Genomic DNA, 10,000 nt, shown 5'->3' on the forward strand with positions numbered 1-10,000 from the left:
TAAAATGTTTTGGTTTAAAAACAGAGGTTGATTTAAAATGTTTTCTCTCCCATGTGGATCATACTCAAGTCTATCTAAAAATTTTCCCCAGGCACTAAACATTTCCCTATAAAACTCTGGTAAGCACTCTGTCATCCAATTCTTTGTTTTCATCCATAAAATCCCATCCCCCATGTTAAAATCCCCACATTTGTTTAAAAAATATTCCATTGTTTTTTTCCATGCAGTTTTGTGACCATCATCTAGATATTTTTTTACTATTTTAATTCTTAAGCTATTTTTTCTCTGTTCAACATCAATTAATCCCATCCCTCCTTTCCCTATTTCTCCTATTAATGTACTATATGCAATTCTTGACGGTTTACTATTCCATAAAAAATCTAAAAAACATTTTTTCAACCTTGTCTCCACCCACATTGGCATAGCAGTCACATATAAAACATACCACAACTTTGACACCATTAACACATTTAAAATTAAAACCTTCCCTTTTAAACTTAATGTCCTCAATTTCCAAAAATTTAACCTTCTTTCAATACCTCCTACTATTTCTTCCCACATTTTTTCTTTAACATTCCTTTCTTCTTTTCCCATTAGAACACCTAAAATCCTTATTTCTTTTGTTTCTTTAAAATGAAAATACTCTGTTAAAACAGTCACTCCTCCAAATCTCATATATATAGTTTTTTCTTAATTTATCTTACCTCCTGATCCCCTACAAAACATCTGTACTACTTCCATTACTTTATTAACACTCTCTATATCTTTAACTATTATTGTCGTATCATCTGCATATTGAAATATTTTTTCATTTCCCCCACTTCCTTCAATGTTTATCCCTCTTATGTCTTCGTCTATTTTAATAGCTAATCCCAATGGTTCTGCAACTAAAGAATATAAAAGCGCTGATAATGGACATCCTTGTCTTATTGATCTAGTAATTTTAAAACATTCAGTTAAAAAACCATTACACTGTATTCTTGTTATTGCTCCCCTATATAAAATTGTAATCCACTTGATAAAATTTTCCCCAAACCCGTACCTTCTTAAAATTCCAAATAAATATTCATGCTCCACTCTATCAAAAGCCTTTTCGAAATCCAAACTAATAACATATCCTTTTTTGTTTTTTTCTTTCATATATCTTATTCTATCTATTATACTTAAAGTTGTGTCCGCTATATCTTTCCCTTTAACTCCATACACTTGATTTGTTTCAATTATGGTTGGCATTACCTCTTTCAATCTGTTGGCTAAAACTTTTGTTAAAATTTTCAGATCTGTATTCAACATTGTAATTGGTCTATAATTTTTTAAGTCTACTTTATCTCCTTTTCTTTTATATATCAACTTTAATAATCCCATCCCCATTCTCTGATTCATTTCTTCTTTTTTAAAGATCTCTTCATATACTTCTTTTAAAATACTGGTTAAAAAATCTTTAAAAACAATATAAAATTCACTCCCCAAACCATCTATACCTGGACTTTTATTTTTGTTTAATTCACTTATTGCTCTTTTTATCTCTTCTTCTCTTATCTCTTCATCACACTCTTTTTTGTCTACTTCTCCTACTGTTGTTTTTATTTGCTTAAGTAACTCCAATTTCTCTTCTTCCTTCAACCCCTCAGTACTAAACAGGTTCTCATAATATGCTTTTACTTCTTTTAATATTTCCTCATTTGTTTCCACCACTACACCATTTTTTCCTCTTATTTCTTTAATCATTCCAGCTTTCCCTCGTATTTTTTCTAGATCAAAGAAAAATTTTGTACATTTTTCTCCCTCCACAGTATATTTAGCTTTACTTCTTAGTCTTGCTCCTTCATATTTTTTCTCTTCCATTTCTTTCAATATTCCCTCCAATTCTTTTATTTTTTGTATATCTTTCCGATTCTCATTTAATTCCTTTTCCAATTTTTCTCTTATTTCTCTCTCCTTCTTCCTCTTACATATCTGTATTAATTTGCAATACTTTATTGTGAATTTTTTAACTAAATATTTAACATTTTCCCACCATATCCGTTTATCTTCACTGTACATTTCATTCTCCTTTTCTTTTTCAATAATTTCTTTAATACTTAAAACATACTCCTCATTCTTCAAAACCTCTACATTTAACACCCATACACCCGGCCCTCTTTTCACTGAACTCCAGTCTACTTGCAAAAAAATTGGTTTATGGTCACTTAAGCTTGATTCTTCATATTTAATGTTACCGATATATCCTTCAATGTTCCTTGTACACAAAATAAAATCAATCCTTGTCTTACACATAAAATTCCCTACTAATTGCCTCCTTGAATATTCTTTCTTTTTTTCATTTCTTTCTCTCCATACATCAATCATATTATTTTCTTCCATTAATAGTTTCAGTTCTTTTCTTCCTTTATCATTTTTAAAAACCATTCCCTCACCCATTTCTAATTGACTGAAAACGGTATTAAAATCACCCATCATAATAACTTCTTTATGCTTTTTTAAAAAATCTCTTAATACATTAAAATATTCCTTCTTTTCATTCTCTACAGTCGGTGCATGAATATTAACTACAATAACTTTTTTCTCCTCATACTCCATTTCAACCGCAATACATTTCCCATCTACGTCATTATATATTGTTTTACATGATACCCCACAGTTTTCTTTTATTAAAATCGCAACTCCTCTTCCAAGCCTCCCATCACCATTGTTATATAAAATCTCTCCGCTCCACCTTTTCCTTATTTCAGTCATGTACTCTTCCCTCCAGTTAGTTTCTTGTAATAAAATCACATCCTCTCCTTTACACATTTCTTTCACCTTTTCAAATTTACCCATGTCCATCAATCCCCTTGCATTAAAAGTAACACAACTTAAAACCATTAAAATAAATAAAAATAAATACATAAAAACCATTATTTTCCATCTTCTCCCTCCAGCCCTCTTAACACTTCATATCTGTTTACACTTTTTACTCGGCCCCTTGTCATTAACATTTTTCTTGCATTTTCCACATTTGGTTTTACCTTTAATGTTCTTCTTCTACTTTGTCCTCTCTCCCCTCTGTCTTTTCCCATGTTGTCCATCCTTGTTTCTTCTTCACTGTCCATTTCTTTGTTTTGATCATACATTCCCTGTTCATCCCTCTCCACATTATCCAAAAGATTTTTAAAACTGTCAGATATTTCCATTTCTGTCCATTGGGTATTCTGTTCTGCTGTTTGTTCCTCATCCATATCATTCTTTTTTCCTTCTTCTTCTTCCTCTTGGTTTCCTGTTCCTCCTTCTGTTTCCTTTTGTGATAATCCTTCATCCCCTTGTCCTTCATCAATATCTCCTTCCTCTTCAGTGTTTCCTTCATGCACCTGTCCGTCCACCCGATGCTCCAGACCTCCTTCCTCTCCCTCCATCCAACACTCACACTTGTTTAAAATCTTTTGACACTCCGGGCATCTGACCGCATTGCAATCCCTTGCGAAATGTCCCCTTTCCTCGCACTTGTGACACTTAAATTCAGGGCATTCTTTGAGCAGATGATCCGGGCTCATGCACAGCTTACAGGTCTTCACCTGGTGGCTGTGCATCACCCTAAAGTATTGCGGCCCTTCTGCTGTTTCCAGCTTTGTGCTGTAGGGCAATGATGCCACCTCCTTGGGGAATCTCACTTTTAAAAACCTTGTTCCATCCTCTATTTCAGTGCCCGGGTAGCATCTTCTTTTTAATTTTGAAATGGGATTAACTCCCCATCCCTCCAATTTTCTAAAAATGTCTTTATCATCAAGGTAGACGGGCAGGTGCATGAAGGAAACAACATAATCTCTATTTTGCAGTTTCTTTATCTCACAGTTAACTCCTTTAATTAACAATCCCTCAGTCAGTTCATCACATGTTTCTTCTTTCTCCATTGTCAGTTCATATTCCTTTCCTTGTCTTGGCCTTAGTGCTAAAATTTTACCATATCCACATTTTTCCGTCACCGCTTTAATAATATCCACAGCTCTCACCTCATTTACGTTCTCGACATTCACAATCACAGTTGCCTCCTTTAAGTATTTCCTTTCACCAATTTTATCTCTTGCATCTTGTTTTTTACCGTGTCCTGCTCGTTGTCGATACTCCACTCCAGGATCATTTGCCATGCGTGTCTCTCCAGCCAGTCCAGGGTCATTTGCCATACGTGTCTCTCCAAGCAGTCCAGTGTCGTTTGCCATACGTGTCTCTCCAGCCAGTCCAGTTTCGTTTGCCATACGTGTCTCTCCAGCCATTCCAGTGTCGTTTGCCATGCGTGTCTCTCCAGCCAGTCCAGTGTCGTTTGCCAATAATCCGTCCATTGTACAAAAATCAAACAAAAAATTAACCACCCTCCAGCCAGCAAGATGCTGCTGTTAGGTGGTTTAAAACAGAAAAAACACAAAAAATAAACTAAAGTCCAAAAACAACTCACAAAACAAACACTGACAGAAAAATCAAAATGGAGGAGAGCCTTCCTCTCCCAACTGCAGCCAACACTTCCTGTAGCTCTCTAGCGCCCTCAGGTTGGTATGGCCGTAAGCGAAGGAGGCTGCAAAGAGAGGGCTATTTAAAGATCAGCCACTATAATCGGTATTTCCAAGCAGTCTCCCATCCAAGTACTAACTGGGCCCAAACCTGCTTAGATTCTGAGATTGGGCATTGACTCTTTATTTATTTAATTTTTTTTTTGCAAATTTATTACATAATTACTGAAAATTTCCAAAAGTACTAACCAGGCCCAAACCTGTTTCGGTTTTCTAAGACTGGGCATTGACTCTTTTTTTTTTTTTTTTTTTTTGCTAGATTATTAGACAATTAATGAAAAGTTCCAAAACTACTAAACAGGCCCAAACCTGTTTCGGTTTTCTAAGACTGGGCATTGACTCTTTTTTTTTTTTTTTTTTTTTGCTAGATTATTAGACAATTAGTGAAAAGTTCCAAAACTACTAAACAGGCCCAAACCTGTTTCGGTTTTCTAAGACTGGGCATTGACTCTTTTTTTTTTTTTTTTTTTTTATTTATGCAAAACTCTTAGATAATTACTGAAAAATTCCAAAAGTACTGGGCTGCAAAGAGAGGGCTATTTAAAGATCAGCCACTATAACCGCCAGTGCATTATATAAGTAGAGAAGGAAACCTAAAAGCTTACAGCACCTGGTATTCCCAGGCGGTCTTCCATCCAAGTACTAACCAGGCCCAAACCTGCTTAGCTTCCGAGATCAGACGAGATCGGGCATAGCCAGGCTGGTATGGCCGTAAGCGAAGGAGGCTGCAAAGAGAGGGCTATTTAAAGATCAGCCACTATAATCGGTATTTCCAAGCAGTCTCCCATCCAAGTACTAACTGGGCCCAAACCTGCTTAGATTCTGAGATTGGGCATTGACTCTTTATTTATTTAATTTTTTTTTTTGCAAATTTATTACATAATTACTGAAAATTTCCAAAAGTACTAACCAGGCCCAAACCTGTTTCGGTTTTCTAAGACTGGGCATTGACTCTTTTTTTTTTTTTTTTTTTTTCCTAGATTATTAGACAATTAATGAAAAGTTCCAAAACTACTAAACAGGCCCAAACCTGTTTCGGTTTTCTAAGACTGGGCATTGACTCTTTTTTTTTTTTTTTTTTTTTTTGCTAGATTATTAGACAATTAGTGAAAAGTTCCAAAACTACTAAACAGGCCCAAACCTGTTTCGGTTTTCTAAGACTGGGCATTGACTCTTTTTTTTTTTTTTTTTTTTTTATTTATGCAAAACTCTTAGATAATTACTGAAAAATTCCAAAAGTACTGGGCTGCAAAGAGAGGGCTATTTAAAGATCAGCCACTATCACCGCCAGTGCATTATATAAGTAGAGAAGGAAACCTAAAAGCTTACAGCACCTGGTATTCCCAGGCGGTCTCCCATCCAAGTACTAACCAGGCCCAAACCTGCTTAGCTTCCGAGATCAGACGAGATCGGGCATAGCCAGGCTGGTATGGCCGTAAGCGAAGGAGGCTGCAAAGAGAGGGCTATTTAAAGATCAGCCACTATAATCGGTATTTCCAAGCAGTCTCCCATCCAAGTACTAACTGGGCCCAAACCTGCTTAGATTCTGAGATTGGGCATTGACTCTTTATTTATTTAATTTTTTTTTTTTGCAAATTTATTACATAATTACTGAAAATTTCCAAAAGTACTAACCAGGCCCAAACCTGTTTCGGTTTTCTAAGACTGGGCATTGACTCTTTTTTTTTTTTTTTTTTTTTGCTAGATTATTAGACAATTAATGAAAAGTTCCAAAACTACTAAACAGGCCCAAACCTGTTTCGGTTTTCTAAGACTGGGCATTGACTCTTTTTTTTTTTTTTTTTTTTTGCTAGATTATTAGACAATTAGTGAAAAGTTCCAAAACTACTAAACAGGCCCAAACCTGTTTCGGTTTTCTAAGACTGGGCATTGACTCTTTTTTTTTATTTATTTTTTTATTTATGCAAAACTCTTAGATAATTACTGAAAAATTCCAAAAGTACTGGGCTGCAAAGAGAGGGCTATTTAAAGATCAGCCACTATAACCGCCAGTGCATTATATAAGTAGAGAAGGAAACCTAAAAGCTTACAGCACCTGGTATTCCCAGGCGGTCTCCCATCCAAGTACTAACCAGGCCCAAACCTGCTTAGCTTCTGAGATCAGACGAGATCGGGCATAGCCAGGCTGGTATGGCCGTAAGCGAAGGAGGCTGCAAAGAGAGGGCTATTTAAAGATCAGCCACTATAATCGGTATTTCCAAGCAGTCTCCCATCCAAGTACTAACTAGGCCCAAACCTGCTTAGATTCTGAGATTGGGCATTGACTCTTTATTTATTTAATTTTTTTTTTTGCAAATTTATTACATAATTACTGAAAATTTCCAAAAGTACTAACCAGGCCCAAACCTGTTTCGGTTTTCTAAGACTGGGCATTGACTCTTTTTTTTTTTTTTTTTGCTAGATTATTAGACAATTAATGAAAAGTTCCAAAACTACTAAACAGGCCCAAACCTGTTTCGGTTTTCTAAGACTGGGCATTGACTCTTGTTTTTTTTTTTTTTTTTTTATTTATGCAAAACTCTTAGATAATTACTGAAAAATTCCAAAAGTACTGGGCTGCAAAGAGAGGGCTATTTAAAGATCAGCCACTATAACCGCCAGTGCATTATATAAGTAGAGAAGGAAACCTAAAAGCTTACAGCACCTGGTATTCCCAGGCGGTCTCCCATCCAAGTACTAACCAGGCCCAAACCTGCTTAGCTTCCGAGATCAGACGAGATCGGGCATAGCCAGGCTGGTATGGCCGTAAGCGAAGGAGGCTGCAAAGAGAGGGCTATTTAAAGATCAGCCACTATAATCGGTATTTCCAAGCAGTCTCCCATCCAAGTACTAACTGGGCCCAAACCTGTTTAGATTCTGAGATTGGGCATTGACTCTTTATTTATTTAATTTTTTTTTTTGCAAATTTATTACATAATTACTGAAAATTTCCAAAAGTACTAACCAGGCCCAAACCTGTTTCGGTTTTCTAAGACTGGGCATTGACTCTTTTTTTTTTTTTTTTTGCTGGATTATTAGACAATTAATGAAAAGTTCCAAAACTACTAAACAGGCCCAAACCTGTTTCGGTTTTCTAATACTGGGCATTGACTCTTTTTTTTTTTTTTTTTTTTTTTGCTAGATTATTAGACAATTAGTGAAAAGTTCCAAAACTACTAAACAGGCCCAAACCTGTTTCGGTTTTCTAAGACTGGGCATTGACTCTTTTTTTTTTTTATTTTTTATTTATGCAAAACTCTTAGATAATTACTGAAAAATTCCAAAAGTACTGGGCTGCAAAGAGAGGGCTATTTAAAGATCAGCCACTATAACCGCCAGTGCATTATATAAGTAGAGAAGGAAACCTAAAAGCTTACAGCACCTGGTATTCCCAGGCGGTCTCCCATCCAAGTACTAACCAGGCCCAAACCTGCTTAGCTTCTGAGATCAGACGAGATCGGGCATAGTCAGGCTGGTATGGCCATAAGCGAAGGAGGCTGCAAGGAGAGGGCTATTTAAAGATCAGCCACTATAATCGGTATTTCCAAGCAGTCTCCCATCCAAGTACTAACTGGGCCCAAACCTGCTTAGATTCTGAGATTGGGCATTGACTCTTTATTTATTTAATTTTTTTTTTTGCAAATTTATTACATAATTACTGAAAATTTCCAAAAGAACTAACCAGGCCCAAACCTGTTTCGGTTTTCTAAGACTGGGCATTGACTCTTTTTTTTTTTTTTTTTTTTCTAGATTATTAGACAATTAATGAAAAGTTCCAAAACTACTAAACAGGCCAAAACCTGTTTTGGTTTTCTAAGACTGGGCATTGACTCTTTTTTTTTTTTTTGCTAGATTATTAGACAATTAGTGAAAAGTTCCAAAACTACTAAACAGGCCCAAACCTGTTTCGGTTTTCTAAGACTGGGCATTGACTCTTTTTTTTTTTATTTTTTTTTATTTATGCAAAACTCTTAGATAATTACTGAAAAATTCCAAAAGTACTGGCTGCAAAGAGAGGGCTATTTAAAGATCAGCCACTATAACCGCCAGTGCATTATATAAGTAGAGAAGGAAACCTAAAAGCTTACAGCACCTGGTATTCCCAGGCGGTCTCCCATCCAAGTACTAACCAGGCCCAAACCTGCTTAGCTTCCGAGATCAGACGAGATCGGGCATAGCCAGGCTGGTATGGCCGTAAGCGAAGGAGGCTGCAAGGAGAGGGCTATTTAAAGATCAGCCACTATAATCGGTATTTCCAAGCAGTCTCCCATCCAAGTACTAACTGGGCCCAAACCTGCTTAGATTCTGAGATTGGGCATTGACTCTTTATTTATTTAATTTTTTTTTTTGCAAATTTATTACATAATTACTGAAAATTTCCAAAAGTACTAACCAGGCCCAAACCTGTTTCGGTTTTCTAAGACTGGGCATTGACTCTTTTTTTTTTTTTTTTTTTTCTAGATTATTAGACAATTAATGAAAAGTTCCAAAACTACTAAACAGGCCCAAACCTGTTTCGGTTTTCTAAGACTGGGCATTGACTCTTTTTTTTTTTTTTTTTTTGCTAGATTATTAGACAATTAGTGAAAAGTTCCAAAACTACTAAACAGGCCCAAACCTGTTTCGGTTTTCTAAGACTGGGCATTGACTCTTTTTTTTTTTTCTTTTTTTTATTTATGCAAAACTCTTAGATAATTACTGAAAAATTCCAAAAGTACTGGGCTGCAAAGAGAGGGCTATTTAAAGATCAGCCACTATAACCGCCAGTGCATTATATAAGTAGAGAAGGAAACCTAAAAGCTTACAGCACCTGGTATTCCCAGGCGGTCTCCCATCCAAGTACTAACCAGGCCCAAACCTGCTTAGCTTCCGAGATCAGACGAGATCGGGCATAGCCAGGCTGGTATGGCCGTAAGCGAAGGAGGCTGCAAAGAGAGGGCTATTTAAAGATCAGCCACTATAACTGCCAGTGCATTATATAAGTAGAGAAGGAAACCTAAAAGCTTACAGCACCTGGTATTCCCAGGCGGTCTCCCATCCAAGTACTAACCAGGCCCAAACCTGCTTAGCTTCCGAGATCAGACGAGATCGGGCATAGCCATGCTGGTATGGCCGTAAGCGAACGAGGCTGCAAAGAGAGGGCTATTTAAAGATCAGCCACTATAATCGGTATTTCCAGGCAGTCTCCCATCCAAGTACTAACTGGGCCCAAACCTGCTTAGATTCTGAGATTGGGCATTGACTCTTTATTTATTTAAAAAAATTTTTGCAAATTTATTACATAATTACTGAAAATTTCCAAAAGTACTAACCTGGCCCAAACCTGTTTCGGTTTTCTAAGACTGGGCATTGACTCTTTTTTTTTTTTTTTTTTTTTTGCAAGATTATTAGACAATTAGTGAAAATTTTCAAAAGTACTAACCAGGCCCAAACCTGTTTCGGTTTTCTAAGACTGGGCATTG

The 10,000-nt window shown here is 36.3% G+C and overlaps 8 non-coding genes across 8 annotated transcripts; all 8 read right to left on the bottom strand.

Annotated features, from left to right (window-relative positions):
* Window positions 1-5,136: 5,136 nt before the first annotated feature.
* On the bottom strand, window positions 5,137-5,255 carry LOC132135412 (5S ribosomal RNA). The gene has a single exon (XR_009430357.1). It is a non-coding gene; the product is annotated as a 5S ribosomal RNA (ribosomal RNA).
* A 605-nt stretch (window positions 5,256-5,860) lies between these two features.
* LOC132136352 (5S ribosomal RNA) lies at window positions 5,861-5,979 on the bottom strand. The gene has a single exon (XR_009431222.1). It is a non-coding gene; the product is annotated as a 5S ribosomal RNA (ribosomal RNA).
* A 603-nt stretch (window positions 5,980-6,582) lies between these two features.
* Window positions 6,583-6,701, bottom strand: LOC132135859 (5S ribosomal RNA). The gene has a single exon (XR_009430778.1). It is a non-coding gene; the product is annotated as a 5S ribosomal RNA (ribosomal RNA).
* A 490-nt stretch (window positions 6,702-7,191) lies between these two features.
* LOC132136353 (5S ribosomal RNA) lies at window positions 7,192-7,310 on the bottom strand. The gene has a single exon (XR_009431223.1). It is a non-coding gene; the product is annotated as a 5S ribosomal RNA (ribosomal RNA).
* Window positions 7,311-7,908: 598 nt separating this feature from the next.
* Window positions 7,909-8,027, bottom strand: LOC132135955 (5S ribosomal RNA). The gene has a single exon (XR_009430867.1). It is a non-coding gene; the product is annotated as a 5S ribosomal RNA (ribosomal RNA).
* A 592-nt stretch (window positions 8,028-8,619) lies between these two features.
* On the bottom strand, window positions 8,620-8,738 carry LOC132136354 (5S ribosomal RNA). The gene has a single exon (XR_009431224.1). It is a non-coding gene; the product is annotated as a 5S ribosomal RNA (ribosomal RNA).
* Window positions 8,739-9,336: 598 nt separating this feature from the next.
* On the bottom strand, window positions 9,337-9,455 carry LOC132136355 (5S ribosomal RNA). The gene has a single exon (XR_009431225.1). It is a non-coding gene; the product is annotated as a 5S ribosomal RNA (ribosomal RNA).
* An 84-nt stretch (window positions 9,456-9,539) lies between these two features.
* LOC132135635 (5S ribosomal RNA) lies at window positions 9,540-9,658 on the bottom strand. Its single transcript, XR_009430568.1, has one exon. It is a non-coding gene; the product is annotated as a 5S ribosomal RNA (ribosomal RNA).
* Between the last annotated feature and the right edge of the window lie 342 nt (window positions 9,659-10,000).

Source organism: Carassius carassius, unplaced genomic scaffold (assembly GCF_963082965.1).
Source record: "Carassius carassius unplaced genomic scaffold, fCarCar2.1 SCAFFOLD_60, whole genome shotgun sequence".
Lineage (NCBI taxonomy): Eukaryota > Metazoa > Chordata > Actinopteri > Cypriniformes > Cyprinidae > Carassius > Carassius carassius.